We start from the raw sequence: 10773 nt of genomic DNA on the forward strand, positions 1-10773 counted from the left end.
TCATCTGTTGATGGACATCTAGGTTCTTTCCATAGATTGTCTATTGTGGACATTGCTGCTATAAACATTCAGGTGCACATTCCCTTTCAGAACACTACACTTGTATCTTTAGGGTAAATACCCAGTAGTGTGTTTGTTAGGTCATAGGGTAGCTCTACTTTCAACTTTTTGAGGAACCTCCATGCTGGTTTCTAGAGTGGGTGCACCAGCTTGCATTCCCACCAACAGTGTAGGAGGGTTCCCCTTTCTCTGCATCCTCACCAGCATCTGTCATTTCCTGACTTGTTAATTTTAGCCATTCTGACTGGTGTGAGGTGGTATCTCATTGTGGTTTTGATTTGTATTTCTCTAATGCCAAGTGATGTGGAGCTCTTTTTCATGTGTTGACCATCTGGATGCCTTCATTGCAGAAATGTATGTTCATGTCCTCTGCCCATTTTTTGATTGGATTATTTGTTCTTTGGGTGTTGAGTTTGATAAGTTCTTGATAGATTTTGGATAATAGCCCTTTATCTGATAGATCATTTGCAAATATGTTCTCCCATTCCATCAGTTGTCTTCTGGTTTTGTTGACTGTTTCCTTTGCTGTGAAAAAGCTTTTGATCTTGATGGAGTCCCAGTAGTTCATTTTTGACCTTGCTTCCCTTGCCTTTGGCGATGTTCCTAGGGAGAAGTTGCTGTAGCTGAGGTTGAAGAGGTTGCTGCCTGTGTTCTTCTCAAGGATTTTGATGGAATCCTTTCTCACATTGAGGTCCTTCATCCATTTGGAGTCTATTTTTGTGTGTGGTATAAGGAAATGGTCCAGTTTCATTCTTCTGCATGTGGCTGTCCAATATTCCCAACACCATTTGTTGAAGAGACTGTCTTTTTTCCATTGGACATTCTTTCCTGTTTTGTTGAAGATTAGTTGACCATAGAGTTGAGAGTCTATTTCTGGGCTCTCTATTCTGTTCCATTGACCTATGGGTCTGTTTTTGTGCCATACTGTCTTGATGATGACAGCTTTGTAATAAAGTTTGAAGTCTAGAATTGTGATGCCACCAACTTTGGCTCTTTTTTTCAACATTTCTCTGGCTATTTGACATCATTTCTGGTTCCATATAAGTTTTAGGATTATTTGTTCCATTTCTTTGAAAAAAAAAAAAAAGGATGGTATTTTGACAGGGGTTGCATTAAACGTGTAGAATGCTTTAGGGAGCAGAGACATTTTCACAATATTTCTTCTTCCAATCCATGAGCGTGGAACGTTTTTCCATTTCTTTGTATCTTCCTCAACTTCATGAGTACGCTATAGTTTTCTGAGTACAGATTCTTTGCCTCTTTGGTTAGGTTTATTCCTAGGTATCTTGTGGTTTTGGGTGTAATTGTAAATGGGATTGGCTCTTTAATTTCTCTTTCTTCTGTTTTGTTGCTGGTGTATAGAAATGCAACTGATTTCTGTGCATTGATTTTATATCCTGACACTTCACTGAATTTCTATACAAGTTCTAGCAGATTTGGAGTGAAGTCCGGGTTTTCCACATAAAGTGTCATATCATCTGCAGAGAGTGATAGTTTGACTTCTTTGCCGATTTGGATGCCTTTCATTTCTTTTTGTTGTCTGATTGCTGAAAAAAATGAAAGGTTTTAAAAGTGACAATTCAGTGACTATTAATTTTCCTTTTTAAAAATTATGTTCAATTAATTTTCTATCACTGTTTAGCAAATTATCATAGACGTAGTGACTTAAAAACAACATATATTTTTTTCACAGTTTTCATGATTCAGGAATCTTGATATGGTTCTTACTGATTCAGAAACCCTCTGATCTTAGTCAAAGGATCAGAGATCTCAGGATCTCACAGCACAGCACTGTAATGTTGCCCATGGTGCATTCATTTCTGGAGGAAGAAAATATGTGATGTTATTTGTAATAAGAAATATATATTTGGTCCTTGTGTTCTGCCTTAAAGAAGGTAAAATCAAAGTTAGATTCCTTTAGATTACTTCATAAATTGAATGTATTTGAACCAACTATCCGATGATCCTCTTTGGAATATGACCCTGAATGTGCAACCACTATTTTATTCTTGCCCAATCTGGGTTGAATTTAAAACAGAGTTCTGTACCTTAACACATGGAGAATTGAGTCTTATCATTCTCTGACAATTACAAATTCAGTAAATATAACAAAAATGGATATTTTATTTTTGTTCTATTTTTTTTTACATTTAATTTGTTTTGTGAATAGATTTAAATGGCTCAAAGATGACCAAGTATAAACAGGTACATGGTGAAAGTCTGCCTTCCACCCTTGTATTAGAAGACGTAAACTTGCAACCAAATAAGGTATAAAGTATAATAACAATCCAAATCAATAGTGTATGTGTGAATGTGTGTGTGTGTGTATGTGTGTTGTATAGGGTAAGAAAATGGGTAATAAAATCACTCGTGTTTTTACTTTTATTTAGAAATAACTTCAAACATTGAGAAAAGTTGCAAGGAGACAAACCATAAGAGACTGTGGACACTGAGAAACAAAATGAGGGTTTTGGAGGGGAGAGGGGTGGGGGTTGGGTAAGTCTGGTGGTGGGTATTATGGAGGGCATGTATTGCATGGTGTACTGGGTGTGATGCATAAACAATGAATTTTGGAACACTGAAAAAATTAAATTTAATTTAAAAAAGAATAGTACAAAAAAATCTGAATATCCTTTGCCAGATTCACATATTAACAGGTTGCCTCACATGTTTTGCCTCATTTGCTTTCCCCCTACACACACACACACACACACACACACACACACACACACTTCTGAACCACTGCTATGTAAGTTACAAACATCTTACCTCTTTCCCCTTCATTTCTAAATACTTTGGTCTGTATTTATTAAGAATAAGAACCATTCCTTTCCTAATTTACCATACTTACTGTGATTTTTTTCCAGTTTATCCAATCACATATTTTTAGTTAGAAACAGTTCCTCAGCCTTTCTTTCTTTCTTTTTTTTTTTAAGAGGCTTATACCTTTTCTTTAAAATATTTATTTAAATTCAATTTAATTAACATTATCATTAGTTTCAAGGGTAAAACTTAGTGATTTATCAGTGCATATAACATCCAGTTCTCATTACCCTAAGTGCCATCCTTAATGCCCATCACCCAACTATCCCTTCCCCCCACCTACCTCCCCACCAGCAATTCTGTTTGTTTTCTAAACTTCAGCATCTTTTATGGTTTGCCTCCCTCTCTATTTTCATTATATTTTATTTTTTCTTCTTTTCCCCTATGCTCATATGTATTTTTCTTAAATTCCACATATGAGTGAAATCACATGACATTTGTCTTTCCCTGACTGACTTATTTCTCTTAGCATAATACTCTGTAATTCCATTCACATCATTACAAGTGGCAAGATTTCATTTTCTGATGGCTGAGTGATATTCTATTTTGTGTGTGTGTGTGTGTGTGTGTGTGTGTGTTTGGAAGGTGTGTATCACATAAGATGTTTACAGCTTTAAGAATGCAGGGCTTTAAAAATAATAATATTCAGGGCACCTGGGTAGATCAGTGAGTTAAATCCTCTGCCTTTGGCCCAGGCCATGATCCCAGAGTCCTGGGATCGAGCCCCACATTGGGCTCTCTGTTTCCCTTCCTCTCTCATTGCCTGCCTCTCTGCCTACTTGTGATCTCTGTCTGCCAAATAAATGAATAAAATCTTAAAATAATAATGATAATAATAATAGTAATAATAATGTTCTTCATTTGGGTTTGTATCTTGTTTTCTGATGATTGGATTTGACTTTTACTTCCTGGGATGAAATGCCAAATAAATGATGGAGACACACAATGCATATCTATACTTTATGTTGATGTTAATTTTATCATTTGTACATGGTGTTGCTAATTTCTGAAAAGCATAGTTATTATTTTTCTCTTGCAATTTTTAAATATTAGTGGAAAGACCATGGAAAATTATTCATTTTGAGACCATGGAAATATCCTACTCCTGCCTTGTCAAATTGGCAGACTTTCCAGATTTAATGTCCTTTGATAATTTTAAATTAACATATAATATATTATTTGTATCGGGGTTACAGGTCTGTGATTCATCAGTCTTATATAATACCCAATGCTCATTACAACACATACCCTCCCTAATGTCCATCACTCTGTTACCCCATCACAACACCCCTCTCCCCTCCAGCAACCCTCAGTTTGTTTCCTAAGATTAAGAGTCTCATATGATTTGCCTTCCTCTTTAATCTTAACTCTGAGGGCTGCAAATAATTTTTCTAACTGCAGAAATCCCTACAATTTTATCAGAAATTATCCTAATCTTCAACTATTTTTACCTATTTATTTATGTATCTATTAGTCATGTAGTGGTTACTTATTTCTTCAATGGTTTGTAAACCAGCAAAGAATTCATTTTGGATATATTGTTGGGATGACTGTGTGGGTGTGTTTTCTCTCCAGCTTCCCAACATTGAGAACTATACTCTGAGGATATATGTTAGAAGTAACATATAAGCTGGTATAGTCGGTGATACCATTGTACTAGACAGTTTTTTAACAACATTATTTAAGGTATATCCCCCAAATAAAGGTAATTTAACAGTCTAACATACTGGAATTAGAAATGTTTCCTGAATGACATATCAGGGAATGAGGAGTTCAATTTGCTTTCTCCCTCCAGTTTTTCACAGACTTACTCTTCTGCTTTTTTATTTTTATTTTGGGAATATTAGAAAATTATATTTGACAAAGCTTAAAGATGAAGCTTACTATCACAAGAAAAAATAGTTATTTTAGTCCTTTTAAGCCTAATTTTAGTATTATATCCCCCTTTTTTTTGGTACCAGCATATTTTTCTGTAGCATATTTTTGTCCAGTTAAGCATTCAAAACCAAACATCAAAAGTATTGTATCATCTTTTTCTTGGAATTTATTTTCCTTTCATAAAAAAAAAATGAATGTCATGATAGTTCCACAATATGAAAATGTAACATTTATCTACATTTCAAAGAGGAGACTTTTGTCTCAAATTTATTTTTACTATTATTACCACTACTATTTAACCTCATGTCCTAGGCACTTTGTGTTCAATCTATATGTTTATGAATTTTAATCTTATCTTTACTTGACTATTTCTTTCAGAAGATTATGAAAATATTAGTCTGACTTAGTTTGTGCATTATGTTACGCCAAGAGTAACAGCATCAATATGACAAAAAGCATGCAGGCCCCACAGAATTAGAGATGCATTTACAGCCTGAGTCTGCCACTGACCAGCTGCATTTTTATTATTTTTTAGAGATGGAAGGAGAGAGTGAAGGGAAGGGCAAGGGGAGAGAGAGAACCTTAAGCAGACTCCACATACAGTATGGAGCCCAAAGCAGGACTAGGTCTCATATAACAGATTATGACCTAAGCCAAAACCAAGAATCTAATGCTTAACCAATCCAGCCAAACAGGCACCCCTGACTAGTTGTGCATTTATACACAAATAACTTAACTATGGCTTCCTTATTTATGTGATATAAGCAATTGCTGGTTTCTTCAAATAGTCATTGTGAGGGTTAAACTAAATAAGATAACACACGTAACCATCTAGTTCAGGTCTGGCAAATAGACAGTACTTGAAATATGGTAGCTCCTTTTTTTTTTATTTAATTTAATTTAATTTTTTCAGTGTTTCAAAACTCATTGTTTATGCACCACACCCAGTACTCCATGCAATACGTGCCCTCCATAATACCCACTACCAGATGCACCCAACCCCCCAATCCCCCTCCTCACCAAAACCCTCATTTTGTTTCTCAGTGTCCACAGTCTTTCATGGGTTGTCTCCTCCTCCAATTTTCCCCCACTCACTTCTCTCCATCTCTCAGTGTCTTCCGTGTTATTCCTTATGCTCCATAAGTAAGTGAAACCATATGATAATTGACTCCATCTGCTTGACTTACCTACTATTGTTTTTATTATTAACTGTTTTGTTTGTTTGTTTGTTTTAGTTTATTTCAGATTGTGAGACCAGGGAGAACTAATCACCTTGATCTACTGTTTGATACAAGTAGCTGCAAATATATTTCAGTACCATCACTGAGTACCTCCAAGAGCTAGGAAAATTACTCAAATCTTTCTTTCTGTATGGCATAAATAAATCATCAACCTAGGGAATACTAGTGACAGCTCTTAATTGGTTATCTTTCTCCAAAGATGTTGACCTTACAGTAATGTATAAATACTAGGTAGTGGTTACTTATTTTTCCAAATGAAACATTTCTTAGGGTTTTTTTTTTTAATTTTCTGCATAACAGTATTCATTATTTTTTCACCACACCCAGTGCTCCATGCAATCTGTTCCCTCTGTAATACCCACCACCTGGTACCCCAACCTCCCACTTCCCCGCCACTTCAAACCCCTCAGATTTTTTTTCTTAGGGTTTTAATAGATCAGTTAGAAGTCCTGTGTATTCATGGATTATATAACCAAAATTACATAAGAAAATTTCCCAAAAAAATAAAATAAAATAAAATAAAATAAAATAAAAAAGGAGACAGCTACCATGTTTGTGCTGTTGTTGTTGTTTCCCTTTATCTTCTTATGTATTCATGTTTTAGGAGCATTTTACCACTTCTGTGACAATCCTTCCTCTAAGCAAGTCAGGGTATATCAAAGAGCAGTGGGGGCTGTTAAAAATGGTATTCTGGAGCACCATTCTAATTTTCATTAGGGAACCATTTTGACATTTTATCAGATTGTGTACAGAATTTTTACTTATATTTAAAACTTAAAATTAATAAAAATCAATTGTATTTTGTTGCATTTGCATATATATTGATTCTTTAATATATTTTATATTATAGTCCTTTTACATGCCAATAAATTTTACATAGTTTTATAGCAATGACTATAGTTAGCAAAATTAAGAACTATTATTTGTGAAAGTTCCCCTTTTATACATTTCTGTATGTGAGAAAGAATGTTGTAGATTATAGAAAAGTGTAAATGGAGAGGAATTAATTGACATATATCAGTCATTGTCTTTCAATGTAAATGATCATACAATGTATTATACTGAATAAATGGATATTAAAGATTTTTTATCAATTCAGGCAACCAACTTAATTTATTTCAAGTATCATCACATCAGAGCTTTCTTCCATAGTATAATCTTGGGCCTTTGGTCAGAATCTATTTCTAGAGATGGCAAAAATTTATTTACAACTTGTACCTGGACTCTTCACTATAAAATGAATATTTGGAATATATAAAGGAATAAATATATGTAAAGTATAAAGGAATATAGAAAAGGAATATTTGAAAGCTATGACTCACTAAAAAGGATTCTACCAATCATTAACATAAATTACTGCACTTCCAAGCTAGTTTCACAGCAGAAAATTGGGAAAATTTACCATGTGTTTGTAAGACTATGGATTGTGGAATCAGCAAATGAGAAATCTAATGGATTGGAGGCAGGAAAAGAAAGGAGACAGTCTATAGAAAATGTAATTTATTCCATAAATTATGAGTTTCAGTATTTTCTAAATTAAATTCCATCTCGAAGTTTATCTTTAAAAAAACTATTGTATGCCTTACAATACTATTGTATCAGTGTATTCACTATCAGGAATCCTGCTGGTCTCCTCTGCTTTCTTTGAAAAGAGATGCTTGATCTTCTTTCACATAACTTCTATTTAATACAAATATGCTTCAAGGACTACTGTAAGAACTTTTAACCAATGTTATCTTATACAGTTGAGGATCTTTGGGGTATATATGAGGCAAAAACTGTCTGGTTCATATGTGTATATTAACCCTTTAAAAACAATCATAAAACACAACAGCTGAGTGAACTCTTCATAGAACTTTTATGAAGGAATTAAGAATCTGAGAGTTAAAAAGTGTTCCTGTCATATACTAAATGTGCTCCCTCACCCCAATTCACTTGCTGAAACTTAATCCCTCTTGTGATGGAATTTGAAGGCAGGGCCTTTTGGGAGGTGATTAGGTCACTAGGGCAGAACCCTCAGGAGTGGGATTAGACCATTATAAAAAAGACCAGAGAACTTCCTTCCTCCTTCTGCCATGTGAAGAGAGCTAAAAGAGCCATCTATGAAGCAGAAAACTGGTGCCGACACCAAATCTACTTGCACCTCAATATGAGACTTCCATCTAGATACTCCATGGTTCTCATCTGGCTCATCATTAGAATCCATCTCAGGAGTTTTGCCAAATAGATTCTTGTCAGGTTTGTTCAGCAAACCCTGAGATGGCAAATGAAAAGATTACTCCAGGCACCTAAATAGGAGAAAGAAAAGGGCCTGGGAACCAGATGTTCTAGTAGCAAAAGGCCCTGAACCAAGCTCTACCTCCATTTTTATTATGCATGTTATCAAAATATCAAGATTAGAAAGGAATGCAAAATTTCAATAGCAAGGGCAGTGACATTTATGGGCATTGTATGATTAGAACTATCTATTGTCCTGATTTACAGGCAAAGAGTTGGTGACTATTAAGGATTTATGCTAATTTAGGCATCTATCCTCTGGGAGATAGCATTGAGCCACAAATAGGATCTGGAAACCCAAGGAAGGCCCAGTTTTCTGATCACTCTTTTGCTTTTCAACTAGCCTCTCCCAAGGAGGATTATGTTTATCATATCTTAGTTAGCCAGGCATTGTGAATTTCCACAGACTACAAACCAGACCTACTGAATCAAATTTTCCAGGAGTAGCAGAGAGCAGGAGTTTTTTCTAGAGCCTCATAAAGGATTCTTATGAAAAGTTGGGCTTGAGAACCATGAATTTGACCAAACTCAATCAAATGTGGTATTTTGTTTCTAAGCATATTCATAAATGTAGATTCCACCAAGTCCATAGATAATGTATATTTGGAATTAATTACATTGTCAAGAGGTCGTTTTAAGTGTCATTTTACTGAAAATAAAATTATAACCTCTAGTTTGACTCTCCTTAAAAACTGTTATCCAGCTTTGCTCTCTCTCTCTCTCTTTTTAATCAGCTATCCAAAATGTTAGAGGGTTTTATTTAATTTTCTTTCAGGTACTTTTTATTTCCAATAACACATTCCTCTTATTTTCTTTTTTTTTTCTTATATGTCTTATTTTTTAACTATTTGATGGCTTTTGCTCTTCTCAGGAATCTAGTTTCTCCAAATATGGAAATGTGGATTCCAATAGCATACAAACTCTTAGAAATATAAAGTTGACTAATAACTACTTTACTGGATTATCCATTTCTAATATCAGGAAATTAAACTGGGCTGTTTCAATTTTGGTCAGTCATTAAGTCATATGATTATTACTACATAAGCATTTCTATAGTCAATCCAGAACTTAGGTAAATATAATCCAGCAATTATCTTTTATAAGTACAATAACAAACCTTTTTTTTTTTTTTTTTTTTTAAGTAATCTATACAGCCAACATGGGGCTTGAATTCAGAACCCTGTGATCAGGAGTGACATGTTCTACTGATTGAGACAGCCAGATACCCCTAGTAACAAACTTTTTTGAACTTGGGTTTTGCCATTTTTTTTAAAGATAACATGTAAACATATTCATATATATAAACACATGCCTAGCTCTCTGAGGGTTAATTGCACTATTATAATCATAAATATTTGATTTCACATAAATAACAATATTGTATACCTAACTACTAACACTAAAAATAATTTTAAAAAATCTTGAACTAATCATGAGCTCTACACACAAAGAAAAATAAATTTAAGCTAATTTTTTTTGAAATTACCTAATATGCTGAAGTCCGAACCATTTTTTTTTTCTTTTCTGCTGATTATTTTAAACCTAAATGGTGAAATGAACCAGCTGGAACTAGAAAAAATAAATCTATGTGGCATCTATAGTTTCTGAAATATCTATGCAGAGCAAAACTGAAATATCAAAACATCTGCTACATTCATTCTAAATTGGTTGAAATTTTATTTAGTTTAATTACTTAGTCTAAACAGCCAAGTGTGGATATCTCTGTATTTTGTTTGGCCCCATAGATGAGTTAATTTTCAGGGAGAACAAGAACAGAAACTCTTAATCAAAAATCACCTGGCTTCATCTCATTAACTCTGGTAAATTAAATTCTGGTAAATCCTAAGTTATTTCTTTGGAATGATTCTGTATGCTTATTCTTCAACTTGAACAGATACAGACAGAGATACTCATAATTTCAATTGCATGGACTAGTACATTATACCATTTAGTTTTATGAATTCTTCATTGTTGCTGGGTTTACCAGGGGATACTCTTTTACTCTGTGGCAACACAGCATACCTGTTTGGTAGAGTGTCTAATAAGAAAATATCATCATGTGGAACAATATATAAATTTTTATTTATTTATTTATTGCTTTCATCACTAACATTCGTTTCTGTAAGTACTTATTTCTTTCATACATACACAAATAGCTCATTTTTATACCTTTTACAATAGAATACAAATGTTCATAAGAGAACATCCTGATCTAATTTAACAAAATTTGAAACCACTATCTGTGTCCTCTCCTGGTATTTCCCAGGTTGTGTTTTTTTTTTTTTTTAATTATTTAATTTATTTTCTGCCTAACAGTATTCATTATTTTTGCACCACACCCAGTACTCCATGCAAATGTGCCCTCTATAATACCTACCACCTGGTACCCCAACCTCCCACCGCCCACCGCTTCAAAACCCTCAGATGGTTTTTCAGAGTACATAGTCTCTCATGGTTCACCACCCCTTCCAATTTCGCCCAACTCCCTTCTCCT

Source organism: Mustela nigripes, chromosome X (assembly GCF_022355385.1).
Source record: "Mustela nigripes isolate SB6536 chromosome X, MUSNIG.SB6536, whole genome shotgun sequence".
NCBI classification, from domain to species: Eukaryota; Metazoa; Chordata; class Mammalia; order Carnivora; family Mustelidae; genus Mustela; species Mustela nigripes.